Raw genomic sequence first — 16,905 nt, forward strand, 5'->3', positions numbered from 1 at the left:
GAAAACATTATCTTCGATAATTATCGGTTATCGGATTATCGGAACTGTGCCCACCACTGCATATAGCAGACAAACAGTGATATTTGAGAAGTGAAATGAATTTTATAGGATTTACTGAAAGTGTGCAATAACTCTTTAAACAAAATTAGGCAGGTACATAAATTTGGGCATCCCAACAGAAAAAAATACATCAATATTTAGTAGATCCTTCTTTTTGCAGAAATAACAGCCTCGAAACACTTCCTATAGCTTCCAATGAGAGTCTGGATTCTGGTTGAAGGTATTTGGACCATTCTTCTTTACTAAACATCTCAGGTTTGTTGGTTCCTGAGCACGGACAGCCCGCTTAAAATCACACCACAGATTTTCAGTAATAGTCGGGTCTGTGGACTGAGATGGCCATTCCAGAATGTTGTACTTATTCCTCTGCATGAATGCCTTAGTAGATTTTGAGCAGTGTTTAGGGTCGTTGTCTTGTTGAAAGATCCAGCCCCGGCACAACTTCAACTTTGTCATTGATTCATGAATATTGTTCTCAAGAATCTGCTGATATTGACTGGAATCCATGTGACCCTTAACTTTAACAACATTCCCAGTAACTGCACTGGTCACATAGCCGCACAGCATGATGGAACCACCTCCAAATTTTACTGAAGCATTTTTCTTGGAATGCTGTTCTTTTTCAGCCATGCATACCACCCCTTATGTCCAAATAACGCAATTATATTTTCATCAGTCCACAGCACCTTATTCCAAAATGAAGCTGGCTTGTCCAAATGTGCTTTAGCATACCTCAAGCGACTCTGTTTGTGGAGTGTACGCAGAAAAGGCTTCCTTTGCATTCCAGCATCTTACAGCATCTCCTTGTGCAAAGTGCGTTGTATAGTTGAACGATGCACAGAGGCTCTAACTGCAGCAAGATCATGTTGTAGGTCTTCAGAGCAGGTCTGAGGGGTGACTATGACTGTTTTCAGATAAGCTGAAGCGAAGGATGGTGAGATTTTTCTTGGCCTGCCACTTCGGACCTTAACTAGTGCCTGCAGTCCTTCCATTTCCTCATTATGTTCCTCACAGTGGAAAATGAGATAGCTTTTTGTATCCTTTCCCTAAACCATGATGTTGAACAATCTTTGTTTTCAGGTCATTTGAGAGTTGTTTAGGGGCTCCCATGCTGCCTCTCATTAGAAGAGATGCAAAGAGGGGAAACATTTGCAAATGGCCACCTTAAATACCCTTTGTCATAATTGGATTCACCTGTGTAAGGAGATCAAGGGTCACTGAGCTTACCAAACCAATTTTGTGTTCCAGTAATTAGTGCTAAATGTATTCAATTCAATTAAATGACAAGGGTGCCCAAATTTATGCACATGCCCAATTTTGATTAAATAATTATTGCACACTTTCTGTAAATACTAGAAACTTCATTTCACTTCTCAAATATCAGTGTGTTTGTCTGCTAAATGATATATTTAACTGAAATTTCTGATCCAGACAACCAATGATTTATAAAGGGAAATCATGAAAAATTGTCAGGGCTGCCCAAACTTTTGTATACAACTGTATATACCATTATTAACCACTAAGACAATGATGAGGATTAGAAGAAGGTTGAGAAGAAGACTGAGAAGGTTGGAAGTCATTCGCTATGGATTTGCAATGCCTCATGGAATGAGTAGTTTCTTCACTTCCATTTCTGAGGCGTTCCCAGCTGTGATGGCTGTTTGGGATGATGGAGGGACAGAGTTTGGCAAATCCACACTAGCGTAGTTCTTTCACACTTAAAAATAATTATATACAGTCTTGTCCCATTGCCTTTTTGCCCCGTTATGATCATGGTTGTTCTTGTAGCTGACTGGCTCAGATCAGTTAGTTAATCCTTTTGTACTCGGGGCATGTGGAGTCAACCTGGAGACCAGACGTCTCCATCTGGGTCTATCATGGGCAATAGCCTGTGCTTGGTTGAGGGTCAAACTAGTTCAAGGCTTAAAACACAATATATAATTATTTTCTGAAAGGTCAATAGAGAAAATGAATTGGATTTTTACTCCAGGAACTGGAACCCTTAAAAATGTGGGTGGGCACTGCTGAGCTCTGTTCCTTTGATTGTGACCACAGGACCAAAGCAAGACAGACAAATGACAGCGAAAGTAACCTCACTATCCAGGTTCGAATGCCAGCAATCAGGATCTAAGGTCAGGACCAAAGATCAGAATTAAAACTCAGACATCAAAGATGAGTAATCAGGAACAAAGATCAATGTCAGGATCAAAGGTCTGCAGTAATAATTTAATAATGTCAGGGAAGTGATCAAAGAAATAACTTCACAAAGGAAAATGTTGAGACAAACACAGGACTGCTGGACCTCGGTAAATAATACAAAAACCCCTTTTCTAGGAACTTGTGAAATGTGTTTTCTCATTTTATTGTGATGAACTGAGGTGAATTTCCATATTTCAGGAGGTGAGGCGGTCTGTGATGATGCTCACGGAGAGAAACAACCTTCACACCGTAAGATTACACTAAAACATTTCATTGCATTAATTGCTCCAGCTGTTATTGTTGCTCATTTACTCTTTCATTGATTAGTTTCAAGCAGGAATTCATCTTGAAAGATGCAACATGCAGATCCACCTCAAATCTGCTGTGGCGAACCCAAACGGAGGAAGAAAAGGGAGAAGACGAAGGGATTTATGATGGGGAATACGTTTTTTCAGATCAGATCTGCCTGTATTCCAAAGAGCCAATGAGAGTCGAGAGAGATTAGACAGTGACCAGAAAACCAACAAAGTGCCCTTTGCTGCTGCTCAGAAAACAAACAAAAGACAAGAGTGTGAAATCAAATCAGAGCTCTGACTGTGCTGGAAAGGATATGAGGCAACGGGTTGTTCTGTTTGGGGCGGCAGCTGTACCAATAAGCAGAGCTTTGTATGTTACTACTGAATGTGTGTGTTTGTGTGAATATGCTTCATCAAAGTTATTAGTTTATTTCGCCTGCCAATGAAGTTGGAGGAGGTAACATTATCGCCCGTTTGTTTGTCTGTTTCTGCACAGCCTGGAGCCCACAGTTTTTCATATATTATGACATTTTTACTGAAGATTCATATCCTAATAGGCAAGAACTGAGTCACTTTTCAAGGTCATAAGTCAAAGTCAGGAAAAATCTTGGCTAATTGGAAAAATTCCTATCTAACATTGAACAAATTTTCAAAAATTCATAACTGTCAAAAAAAGATCAAATTTCTTTTATATTTGAGAGTGTTATGTAGGATAGTGTCCTTTATGGCCTGACAAAGTTTAATCTGGATCTGATCCAGATTACAAATTTTGTGGCCATTTAAATTTAACATTGAAAACCCCATTTAATGTATATTTTTACATTATATTTTAATAAAACGTGCCCCGATCGCTCTCATATTTGAAAGTGAGATGCAGACTGGCACTCATTATCGCCTGACAAAGTTGAATCTGGAAATGATCCAGATTGTGCATTTTGTGGACATTAGAATTAGCCCATTTGATGTAAATTTTTGCATTATATCACAATCAAAAGTACCTCAGTCAGTCACATTTGTGACAGTGAGGTGCAAACTGGCACTCTCAATGAATAGACTAAGTTTGATCCGCATGATCATGTCATTTACATCCTTCAGACTTTTTTTTCCGTAAATTGTTCTGGGGAGCATTGGCATGGCTAAAACCCTTCAGCTTCTGGGAGGCCAAGCCCACTAGACCCCCTCAACTACAGCTCTCTTAACACTCTGCCATTTTAAGCATTTTTCTTTTTTTTGCATCTCACGTGCCTGGAAGGTCCTCACCATTTCATTTAGGTCCTTCAGACTTTATTTTCAGCACATATTACATTGTAATATATAAATGCTACTGGGTAGCATTAGCATGGCTTAAAAAAAACCGTCCTGCAATTTACACTCTAGTCACCGGCTGTCAAGGTGCGCGCTTGCCTCTCACTTTAATGTTCCTGGATTAAATGTTGACTCAACATTTAGCATTACCTGTTTCAGTGTCATCTGTGCACTGAATTCCCGTGAGATGTCCTCTATTCATGCAGATCTCTTTTTTTAAATCGAGACAAAAAGTTACACAAAAACCTTACAGAGGATAAACATACCAGCACATAAATAACATAATGAAAAACATTCGCTGGTATTATCAGTATTATTATTTTATTATTGCTTCTATTTTGTCATTTGATTTCTAAATGAACCACAGTGGAAATAAGTGTCTTCACTTTCTTGTGTCATCCATGTATTTTTAATGTATTTACAATTATATTATGTACCTACGATGAACTTAATAAAATTACAGTGAGGAAAATAAGTATTTGAACACCCTGCGATTTTGCAAGTTCTCCCACTTAAAAATCATGGAGGGGTCTGAAATTTTCATCTTTGGTGCATGTCCACGGTGAGAGACATAATCTAAAAGAAAAAATTCGGGTAATCACAATGTATGATTTTTTTTAATAATTTATTTGTATGTTACTGCTGCAAATAAGTATTTCAACACCTGTGAAAATCAATGTTAATATTTGGTACAGTAGCCTTTGTTTGCAATTACAGAGGTCAAACGTTTCCTGTAGTTCTTGACCAAGTTTTCACACACTGCAGCAGGGATTTTGGTCCACTCCTCCATACAGATCTTCTCCAAATCTTTCAGGTTTGGAGTTTTAGCTCCCTCCAAAGATTTTCTATTGAGTTCAGGTCTAGAGACTGGCCAGGCCACTCCGGGACCTTGAAATGCTTTTTACGGAGCCCCTCCTTAGTTGCCCTGGCTGTGTGTTTGGGGTCATTGTCATGCTGGAAGACCCAGCCATGACCCATCTTCAATGCTCTTACTGAGGGAAGGAGGTTGTTTGCCAAAATCTGACCACATGACCTTCTCCCATGCCTCCTCTGGATCATCCAGATGGTCAATGGTGAACTTCAAACGGGCCTGGACATGTGCTGGCTTGAGCAGGGGGACCTTGCTGCCCTGCAGGATTTTAAACCATGATAGCATCATGTGTTACTAATGTAATCTTTGTGACTGTGGTCCCAGCTCTCTTCAGGTCATTGACTGGGCCCTCCCGTGTAATTCTGAGCTTTCTCAGAATCATCCTTACCCCACAAAGTGAGATCTTGCATGGAATCCCAGACCAAGGGACATTGACAGTCATCTTGTGTTTCTTCCACTTTCTAATAAATAATCATAACAGTTGTCTTCTACAGAGCTGCTTGCCTGTTGTCCTGTAGTCCATCCCAGCCTTGTGCAGGTCTTGGAGTGTGATTGATTGGGTGTGTGAACAGGTGTATTTTATATAGGTAACAAGTTCAAACAGGTGCAATTATTACAGGTAAAGAGTGCAGAATAAGAGGACTTCTTGAAGAAAAATTAACAGGTCTGTGAGAGACAGAATTCTTGCTGGTTGGTAGGTGTTCAAATACTTATTTGCAGCAGTAACATACAAATAAATTATTAAAAAATCATACATTGTGATTTCCGGATTTTTTTTTTTTTTTTAAGATTATGTCTCTCACAGTGGACATGCACCTAAGATGAAAATTTCAGACCCCTCCATGATTTCTAAGTGGGAGAACTTGCAAAACCGCAGGGTGTTCAAATACTTATTTTCCTCATTGTATGTACGCATGCTTTTAATATACAGGTGATTTACTGCCCCCCTGCTGGAATAGTGTGTTGAATCCAGAATTTAATTGTCAATGTCTATTTCTCAGTGTTGTTAGCGAATATCTGTAGTTTCTCCAAAAATATTAGCCCTACCAATGTTCTGTTTTGGCGGCGTTCATCCTTTACCCAAAATACATAAGCATACCAAAAGGCAAATGTCAGCTCTCCCCAGTTTGTCCATGATCGAAGCCATGTATACATGTTCCCTTAGAATTGCAGTTCTGTTATTCATGCACGTGTTATCTCAAAACTCCTGTCATCAAAGTTTCAGGAATATGACAAAAAATTTGAATACCACAAATTAATTTATACAACATGTACTAATGCTTGCTTTCTAACCACAGTGTGAGTTACAATGTGACCAGATGCAGAAGTATGCCTGACTGCAAATGTTGTCTGAATAAGGTAGTAATACTAGTGCACCCCCTATGTAGGTTTGTAGGTAACTATATGTTATCTGGAGAATTGCTTGTCAAGTCTCTGTGGTTTGTTTCTGGCCTTATTTGTGTCCAGATGTCGCCGACTGAACGGTCTCTAAAAAAATCAGTCCACCCTGCCTTCACTGCACATGCATCATTTCAGACCACAGCAGCATGTTTGAGTCTGAGTCTCTACACCCAAAGCGATTATTAACCATCAAATGACAAAGTAAAACCTCTTAAATCGTTCTAAAGTCAGTTTTAAGCAGAAACGAGGCAATAATCGGTGAGTTGCTGACGGTCTGAAATGACGTAGGCGCAGCAGCACGTCTGAGTCAGACGTGCTGCTGTCCACTGATCTGTATATAACACTGCTGTGGCCCTCTGATCGATCCTCGTCTTTTATGATGAAATAATGCTGAATTTATGTGGAAATGATTGTTGTACAAAACCTTCAGATATCTGTCGCTGAGATAGATGATGACTGGAGTGCAGTTTGAAGCCACTGGTGATGCTCAGAAATGACACATCCACAGTGAAGGCAAAGGGACCAATTTTTAGGGGGAACCGTTCGGTCAGCGACACCGGTGTTTAGAGGAGAGATTGACTGAGTGGAGACATCTGGACCTTTTTGTTTCTGGTTCAGTTATTCACCGATCAGCTCACTCTTTGTTTTATTCTAGTTACAAATGTTTCTTTAAATGCCTCATTTTGTATTTCTCTTGTAGATGGTTAGTCTTCAGCTGGAGATAATGTGTCATATGTCTTACAGGTCTCCTGCCAGCAAAAAAAAAAAAAAGCAAGTCACTGGTGTAGTTGGAGGAGGTGTGAATATTGATTTACTGGTGTTTTTTTTTTTGTTTGTTTTTTTAAAGGGCAAAAAAGCTTGCAGGACCCCTGAATTCAGTTCAGCAGCCAAATTCACATATTTTGCTTAACCTTGTTTTGTCCAATGTAGTTCTTTCTCTGTTGATTATGTATGGCTGGGATCCCCAAAATGCCATCCAAATGGGCGTTGGACTCACCCTTCAGGTATTTGCTTAAAACTCAAAAATCCAATATGGCCACCAGCTCAAAATGAGTATCTGCTAAATACCTCCTAAACTAATTCAGTGAGAGACTTCATTTTGGTGTCTAATCATGTTTTGACATCTAGAAGCCCCTTGGTGACATTTCCATTTACCTGTCTTTATTGAAATGTGTTCAAATTAGAAAATGGCAGATCACATGGCCTATTTTCTTGCTAAAAAAAAAAAAAACACACCTTCCATTGCTTTGTAATAGTCTCTAATATATAATAAAAAATTCAGTTTGTCATGAGTGAATGGAGTAATTATTTATCCCCATCTGACTCATCTGAGTCTATTGGTCTGTTCTGACATGAATCTTCATTATGACACATAGAACACAGTGCGTGTGATCCCAGCACTCCTACAGCTGCAAAAGGCCTTTCACTGCAACATGAACGTTAGGGTTATGACAAACGTCAAATTTATTAGCCTGGGATTATAAATGATGAACTTCTACCTAAAACTCACAAAAATGTCTTTGGTTTTGCCCGACCTTGAGAAAAACCTCCCGCACCTAAGACAGTTTCATATTTCACATTAAAACACCTAGCGGCTCAAACACTTTTTATTATAACATGTCAGTTTTACATATAATACACACGAGGAATACATGAAAATGAGTATATATAGCATTTGTAGTGTTTTTAATAGTGCTTCAGATTTGTGTATTAGTGTTAATAAATTTGCTGTTAACTCACACGATGCCATTGACTCTAAAACGCGTGTTTTCCGATAGTAACACCCCGCTCCAAAGACGTGTCATCGAGCCAATTTCTTTTCTTTTCTTTGCTTGTGGTATGTTTGTTGTTAACATGGACACAGAACTCAATTTTCTATGGGTCTTGAAAAAACACTCAGATGCTGAAGAAATCCTGGCACTGGGATGTTCTGAACTTTGAAAATGGCTGGCCCTCAATGAGTTAAGATATGTCTGTTCTGCAAGTAGAACGAACCTCCTCCATCAACTTTACAGCTCTCTGTTACTATGCTGGAGCGAGGCACATCAAGCACTGATGGTTCCTTTTTCCAGTGAGTAAAGAAGCATTTCACAACTTTGGGACACTTAAGTTTGGATATTGATGACAGCAGGACTTCATAATCCGTCTCTGAATAGTGTTGGTTAGAAAACCAGGCCCACGACCATGTAGTTGCAATGAAATCACAAGTTACCCTCAGCTGTTCTTGCCAATTTGGAAGAAGGAATAATGCAATAAGTGTAAAAAAAATTCCTTGTGAGTTCCACCTGGCACTGTGAAGTGATGGCAGCTTGTGCCATTTGATGCAAGGCCATTTTCCTCTGTTTTGTAAAACTTATATGCTTTCACAAAGCTCAAAAAGGAATTTAAAATCATCTCTCCAGCCAAGGTTCTCATACTCTGGTATCACTTCTATGCCCATGTATGCATTTTGCAAATAATCATACTGTTCCAAAATCTCATCAAACTCGTAGTTAATGTTAGGTGACCGTGACCGTATAGGAAAAAAGAAGTTCAACACGTCGCAGAACAAGATCAAGAATGCGGTGTTGGCAGCCGATGTATTGAGGTTCATTGAATCCCTTGTGTCAAAATGTTCTCTGAAGCCTGGCTACACCATTTTTGCGACCAGTATTGACTGCTGTTGTGTCAGAGATGATCATCTGAATACTGTTACATGCATTGTACTCATCAAGCAGGTCCTATAGTGGTATATAGATGTCTGCAGCAGTTCCACGGTCACAAGCCAAAATGCTAAGTTGTAATGTTTTTCTGTCATTCTTCAAGCACACAACTTGGTACTCTTTATTATTAATTTTCTTACCATCAAACTGCAAACAAAATTTGTCTTCAGAGATCAGTTCCATGAGGCGGTTCTTAACTTGTTCTGCATCTCTGTTCAACGCCAGACTCCAGACTGTGATGGTGTTGGGACACTAACTCCATCTTAAGCTAGACTTTGAAGCACCTGTGGCGCTTTTCTGGTTGACAAAGAGTGTTTAGACACCAGTTTGGCAGCAGACTTTGTTGAGTGGCGTGTTCAGTTTTATCTATTTTACCTTTATTTTTTTTATTTCTTTTAATTATTGTTTATTAATATATGTTAGCAATATTTATTTGTATTTTTTTTTGTTATTTCTTGATATTTGTTAATTCTTTTCTTGTTACGTTATTTTTTAAAAACGTATTGTGCAAAATTTTTTAAAGTGATGTGGCGCTAGGTGCGGGAGGTTTTTTCAAGAAATAAACTTCAAAAAAGTGATCTATGGGTAAAGGTTCATCAAATGCAACATCAGGAAAATGAAAGTTTTGAAAAAAAGTTTTGTAGTCATAACCCTATAGAACGTTTTGTCAGCCCCAGTATCTTGGCTGGTACCAGTTGCACCCTCTTGGCCACAGTTGTTAAACGGAGGATGTTGGATCCCACTTCTTTGGATCATCCATATGATGCTGGATCAAGATCAGGTGGCTCTGATTCCAGTGACTTTGCCATTTGGAGGTGTGCTCTGACCATGTTCTGCCTGAAAGACTCATTGGTGGCAAGGAACTAAGAAGGTGCAGCAGCTTTACTTCTTCACCCTTTCTGAGATTGATTAATCCTAATAATTCCAGTTGATATTTTCCAGTTCTTAATACCTTGAGCCCTGTTAACTTTACAGTTCCAAAACAAGTCACTGTATCACAGCCAGTGAGTGTATGTGTCTGTAGAAGCTCTGGTATATCTGTGTGCATTGCTCTGATGTTCAAAACACCTCTGCCTACAACTGGAGAGACAGTCATAACAGGACAAGTAATATCACCACAATCTCCAGAAGTACAACAGATGCAGAAAAATACGTCATCTGTGATGACCGTGACTGTACCTCTGTAATGGATGTCACCTGTTGTACAATTAATTATTGTGTCGGTCTCTTTGTGAGTAGTTCTGAGGGCTTCACATTGAGTAACCTGACCGTAGGATATCTCCACCGGCATAGGTTGCGTTCCATTGGATTCACCCACAACATTTCAGTTGTAAAACATGAGACATCATACAACACTATAGTGACCGTTCTTTTCTTGATATTAACTCATTTGAAACATTATATTTTACAGATTATAGTAAATGTCTTATTAGAAAATAAAGCAAAGTTGACAAGCACACAACACTCATGGGTTTTTTTGGGGTTTTTTTTTTTTTGGATTTTCATGATGTTGCAATGCAGATATATAATCTTACATATCACCTACATGTAAGAAACCTGCGATTAGGCGCCAAGATGAAGTCTCTCTCACTTGGGTTCAGCGATACGCAGTGATGCCGGTAACGCGTTACTCTAATCTGACCACTTTTTTTAGTAACGAGTAATCTAACGCGTTAATCTTTCCAAATCAGTAATCAGATTAAAGTTACTTCTCCATGTCACTGTGCGTTACTATTATTTTTCATTGTGGGTCGATAACAGCATTAAACTTGGTCTGTGGGCAGGAGGTCGGGGTTCGACTGAACTGCCCACTTTAAGCGAGCTGTGAGCTTTTCATCCGCGTTTTTTGCAGCTGCTCGACTCGTCCTCACCTCTTAAAGCGCGGTGATCAGCACACCTGCACTGAGCTTTACAAAGACATTTTTATACTTTTTCCCTCCTTTATTTAGAATTCTGATCTGAGCCGCTCCGTATCGTCTCGTTAAAAACAGCTGATCCTCCGCGACGCGTCAACAACTAACACTATTTTCCACTCAAATGCACCTAAACTCTCTTTCTGAGGACCACATGATGTGAAAACGCAATAAAACTTTCTTACCTGTAAATCTGGTCCTGTTTTCTGCATAAATAAATGTTATCCATTCTTTGTGCTCAAACGCCAAAGCAGGGGCGAATCCTGATGGAATGGGGGCGTGGGGCAAGGATGTGCCCCCTCCCCCACAACACCCCTAGATTAAAGGTCCAGTTTTGAAGCCGTTTTGTACTACAACTACTAATATTGCTTAAAATAATAATAATTTCGACAAGTAAAATGTTTAGAGAATTTAAATGTTAGAAAAATGTTTGAATTTAATAGTTACATTTATAAACAATGTAGGGTTGAAATTGCAAGTTTTACTGTTACAGTGCTGTCAACAGTTAATTATGAGGTCAAGAAAGAGGTCTTTATTTTACTTTTTATAAAACAAGTATTTGTTTTCATTGAAGTCAAGAAAGGGTGACTATAAAGTGAGTTTTGGCAAAACAGGTATCATTGTCATGTTGACATGGGTTGTTGTCGGCAGCTGGGGAAAGTAACTAAAAAAGTAACTAGTAATCTAACTTAGTTACTTATACAATTGAGTAATCAGTAAAGTAACTAAGTTACTTTTTCAAGGAGTAATCAGTAATTGGATTACTTTTTCAAAGTAACTGTGGCAACACTGGTGATACGTCACATTTAGCAGATACAACCCCTGGCAAAAATTATGGAATCACCGGTCTCGGAGGATGTTCATTCAGTTGTTTAATTTTGTAGAAAAAAAGCAGATCACAGACATGACACAAAACTAAAGTCATTTCAAATGGCAACTTTCTGGCTTTAAGAAACACTATAACAAATCAGAGAAAAAAATTGTGGCAGTCAGTAAGGGTTACTTTTTTAGACCAAGCAGAGGGAAAAAAAAAATATGGAATCACTCAATTCTGAGGAAAAAATTATGGAATCATGAAAAACAAAAGAACGCTCCAACACATCACTAGTATTTTGTTGCACCACCTCTGGCTTTTCTAACAGCTTGCAGTCTCTGAGGCATGGACTTAATGAGTGACAAACAGTACTCTTCATCAATCTGGCTCCAACTTTCTCTGATTGCTGTTGCCAGATCAGCTTTGCAGGTTGGAGCCTTGTCATGGACCTTTTTCTTCAACTTCCACCAAAGATTTTCAATTGGATTAAGATCCGGACTATTTGCAGGCCATGACATTGACCCTATGTGTCTTTTTGCAAGGAATGTTTTCACAGTTTTTGCTCTATGGCAAGATGCATTATCATCTTGAAAAATGATTTCATCCCCAAACATCCTTTCAATTGATGGGATAAGAAAAGTGTCCAAAATATCAACTTAAACTTGTGCATTTATTGATGATGTAATGACAGCCATCTCCCCAGTGCCTTTACCTGACATGCAGCCCCATATCATCAATGACTGTGGAAATTTACATGTTCTCTTCAGGCAGTCATCTTTATAAATCTCATTGGAACGGCACCAAACAAAAGTTCCAGCATCATCACCTTGCCCAATGCAGATTCGAGATTCATCACTGAATATGACTTTCATCCAGTCATCCACAGTCCACGATTGCTTTTCCTTAGCCCGTTGTAACCTTGTTTTTTTCTGTTTAGGTGTTAATGATGGCTTTCGTTTAGCTTTTCTGTATGTAAATCCCATTTCCTTTAGGCGGTTTCTTACAGTTCGGTCACAGACGTTGACTCCAGTTTCCTCCCATTCATTCCTCATTTGTTTTGTTGTGCATTTTCGATTTTTGAGACATACTGCTTTAAGTTTTCTGTCTTGTCGCTTTGATGTCTTCCTTGGTCTACCAGTATGTTTGCCTTTAACAACCTTCCCATGTTGTTTGTATTTGGTCCAGAGTTTAGACACAGCTGACTGTGAATAACCAACATCTTTTGCAACACTGCGTGATGATTTACTCTCTTTTAAGAGTTTGATAATCCTCTCCTTAGTTTCAATTGACATCTCTCGTGTTGGAGCCATGATTCATGTCAGTCCACTTGGTGCAACAGCTCTCCAAGGTGTGATCACTCCTTTTTAGATGCAGACTAATGAGCAGATCTGATTTGATGCAGGTGTTAGTTTTGGGGATGAAAATTTACAGGGTGATTCCATTATTTATTCCTCAGAATTGAGTGATTCCATATTTTTTTCCTCTGCTTGGTCTAAAAAAGTAACCGTTACTGACTGCCACAATTATTTTTCCTGATTTCTTATAGTGTTTCTTAAAGCCAGAAAGTTGCCATTTGAAATGACTTTAGTTTTGTGTCATGTCTGTGATCTGCTTTTTTTTCTACAAAATTAAATACCTGAATGAACATCCTCTGAGGCCGGTGATTCCATAATTATTGCCAGGGGTTGTATTCATGTGCTGGTGGCCATATTGGATTTTTGAGTTTTAAGCAAATTGCTCAAGGCTGAGAGCCCAAAACCCATCCGAATGGCATTCTGTCGTCTAATTCTGCACTTTTTATATATTTTTTAATCCATCAGCTTTAGTAGCATTTTTGGTTTGCACCTTTTGCATGCTGTATCGATTTTCAGAAACGTGTGGGTTTTTTTTCTCAAACATAGGCTTTGTAATGGGTGATCGTAGTTGCTGAATTAAACCATTGCTAGCATGAGACAGTTTTTAGCACTTTACACATGATTTTATATATATATATATATATATATATATATATATATATATATATATATATATATATATATATATATCATCATCAGCATCAATTTTATTTATATAGCGCCAAATCACAACAAACAGTTGCCCCAAGGCGCTTTATATTGTAAGGCAAGGCCATACAATAATTACGTAAAAACCCCAACGGTCAAAACGACCCCCTGTGAGCAAGCACTTGGCGACAGTGGGAAGGAAAAACTCCCTTTTAACAGGAAGTAACCTCCAGCAGAACCAGGCTCAGGGAGGGGCAGTCTTCTGCTGGGACTGGTTGGGGCTGAGGGGAGAGAACCAAGAAAAAGACAAAAAAAAAGTCAGCAAATTACATCATAAGAATGTTTGCACATTTCAAAAACAGCATTCAAGCATATAACCCAAGAGTATTTGAATATATACAAGTAGATATCATGTAATTAACCTTAACTATTGTTTAAATGTTTAATAAGCATTGATAAATATTGATCACTATGAACATATGAGTAATATATTCTTCAGCAACAAGCTCTAGTAATATACAAATGATGACTTCTAAACATTAAAACACACTCATGTAACAATATATTGTTAGCTCAATAAAAGATAAATAATATTATGATGATACTGAATGGGGAAAAAGCACAAAGGTTAATGCATAGTTTAAGCACATTTAGGATATATTTCTTCAATTTCCCCCTTTTGACCTCTGATACCAGAGGTCAACACCTTAAAGCATGATTTCCAATTCTGGTCAATTTAATATGATAATTCAATTCCTGACAATGATCCAATACTCCAATCAAAGCACTACTGCGTAAACATGTAGGCATATAGGCAACCATCAATTCGACCCCACCGCAGTACCCCTGTGCCGAACCCTCGTAACCAGACGTAGTGAGTCAGTGTCCCACAGAGACAAGGTCGAGTAATCGTGACTGTGCCTGCTTTAGGTTGTCCCAGGATTTAAGATGGGATCTTACCTGTCATGGGCCATCCAGCCTTCCAATACTCGCCTGAAAAAGGATACCAACTGGGCAGGGGGACCAAGGGGTGGGGGAACAACCATTTGAGGTGTCATGTCAAAACAGTTTTGAATTTTCACAGATCATCAAATTTGTAGGATCATTGAAAGTGAATTGAAGTTCCTCTTTAATAATTTATCTTCAGAATAGAGCTGTTGGATCAATCAATGCTTAAACAAAACATGACAGTAGTATCATAATAATAATAATACTAATAAGAAATATTAATAATAAAAAAGTGAACAAGGACAGGATCAGATATATATCATTACAGAATCTAAGGCCCCATTCAGTTTAGCCCGAACCCGTCACCGTGATGGTGTATAAGCACTTACTTCACTGCAGCACCTACATATCAGTAACAAAAAGGATGTAGCAGTTCTTTGTTGCCAGATTTAAGAACAGGAAAAATTCTTCATTGCACAGTGCATTATGGAAAACATCTACAGTGCGTATCAGTGACTCACTAAAAGTAGAAAATAAATAAAAATTGTGACAAAAAGAAGAGAGAAAAATAAAACATAGGACATAGTAATAGCAGTAATATCATATTGGTCTTCATTGAAGGTCTGGTTTCATTAGGAGAGTGCTGTACAATTTATTAGGGGTGAAGGGCCCCCAATTTGTTTTCAAGGCAGCAGTGATGCATCTGAGAGACAAATGTCTTATACAATGGACCAGTACAGTTACTGATACAAAGAAATTAGAATTGAAGCTACCAGTCCTTTCCACTTGCCAAAATGTTTGTAAAATCAGCTGTTATATTATTAATTGCAGATTTTTCAGCCAATTCCTCAGAGAGTGTCTGTTAGTCCTGTCTGGGCTCTGGTTACAGAACCGTCAAATACAACACTGTTTTGGGATAAATGCACAGCACTCTGTGGCCAAACATGTGGCATACATCCCCCTTCGGCTATAACAAAGTCCAAGTTCATTTTGCACATATTACATTGTAATATATAAATGCTACTGGGTAGCATTAGCATGGCTTAAAAAAAAACCGTCCTGCAATTTACACTCTAGTCACCGGCTGTCAAGGTGCGCGCTTGCCTCTCACTTTAATGTTCCTGGATTAAATGTTGACTCAACATTTAGCATTACCTGTTTCAGTGTCATCTGTGCACTGAATTCCCGTGAGATGTCCTCTATTCATGCAGATCTCTTTTTTTAAATCGAGACAAAAAGTTACACAAAAACCTTACAGAGGATAAACATACCAGCACATAAATAACATAATGAAAAACATTCGCTGGTATTATCAGTATTATTATTTTATTATTGCTTCTATTTTGTCATTTGATTTCTAAATGAACCACAGTGGAAATAAGTGTCTTCACTTTCTTGTGTCATCCATGTATTTTTAATGTATTTACAATTATATTATGTACCTACGATGAACTTAATAAAATTACAGTGAGGAAAATAAGTATTTGAACACCCTGCGATTTTGCAAGTTCTCCCACTTAAAAATCATGGAGGGGTCTGAAATTTTCATCTTTGGTGCATGTCCACGGTGAGAGACATAATCTAAAAGAAAAAATTCGGGTAATCACAATGTATGATTTTTTTTAATAATTTATTTGTATGTTACTGCTGCAAATAAGTATTTCAACACCTGTGAAAATCAATGTTAATATTTGGTACAGTAGCCTTTGTTTGCAATTACAGAGGTCAAACGTTTCCTGTAGTTCTTGACCAAGTTTTCACACACTGCAGCAGGGATTTTGGTCCACTCCTCCATACAGATCTTCTCCAAATCTTTCAGGTTTGGAGTTTTAGCTCCCTCCAAAGATTTTCTATTGAGTTCAGGTCTAGAGACTGGCCAGGCCACTCCGGGACCTTGAAATGCTTTTTACGGAGCCCCTCCTTAGTTGCCCTGGCTGTGTGTTTGGGGTCATTGTCATGCTGGAAGACCCAGCCATGACCCATCTTCAATGCTCTTACTGAGGGAAGGAGGTTGTTTGCCAAAATCTGACCACATGACCTTCTCCCATGCCTCCTCTGGATCATCCAGATGGTCAATGGTGAACTTCAAACGGGCCTGGACATGTGCTGGCTTGAGCAGGGGGACCTTGCTGCCCTGCAGGATTTTAAACCATGATAGCATCATGTGTTACTAATGTAATCTTTGTGACTGTGGTCCCAGCTCTCTTCAGGTCATTGACTGGGCCCTCCCGTGTAATTCTGAGCTTTCTCAGAATCATCCTTACCCCACAAAGTGAGATCTTGCATGGAATCCCAGACCAAGGGACATTGACAGTCATCTTGTGTTTCTTCCACTTTCTAATAAATAATCATAACAGTTGTCTTCTACAGAGCTGCTTGCCTGTTGTCCTGTA

General features: G+C 38.7%; 1 long non-coding RNA gene across 1 annotated transcript; it reads left to right on the forward strand.

Annotated features, from left to right (window-relative positions):
* The first annotated feature begins 2,451 nt into the window (after positions 1–2,451).
* LOC117520368 lies at positions 2,452–2,805 on the forward strand. Its single transcript, XR_004563627.1, has 2 exons — positions 2,452–2,508; positions 2,587–2,805. It is a non-coding gene; the product is annotated as an uncharacterized LOC117520368 (long non-coding RNA).
* Positions 2,806–16,905: the final 14,100 nt, after the last annotated feature.

This window comes from Thalassophryne amazonica, chromosome 1, assembly GCF_902500255.1.
Source record: "Thalassophryne amazonica chromosome 1, fThaAma1.1, whole genome shotgun sequence".
Lineage (NCBI taxonomy): Eukaryota > Metazoa > Chordata > Actinopteri > Batrachoidiformes > Batrachoididae > Thalassophryne > Thalassophryne amazonica.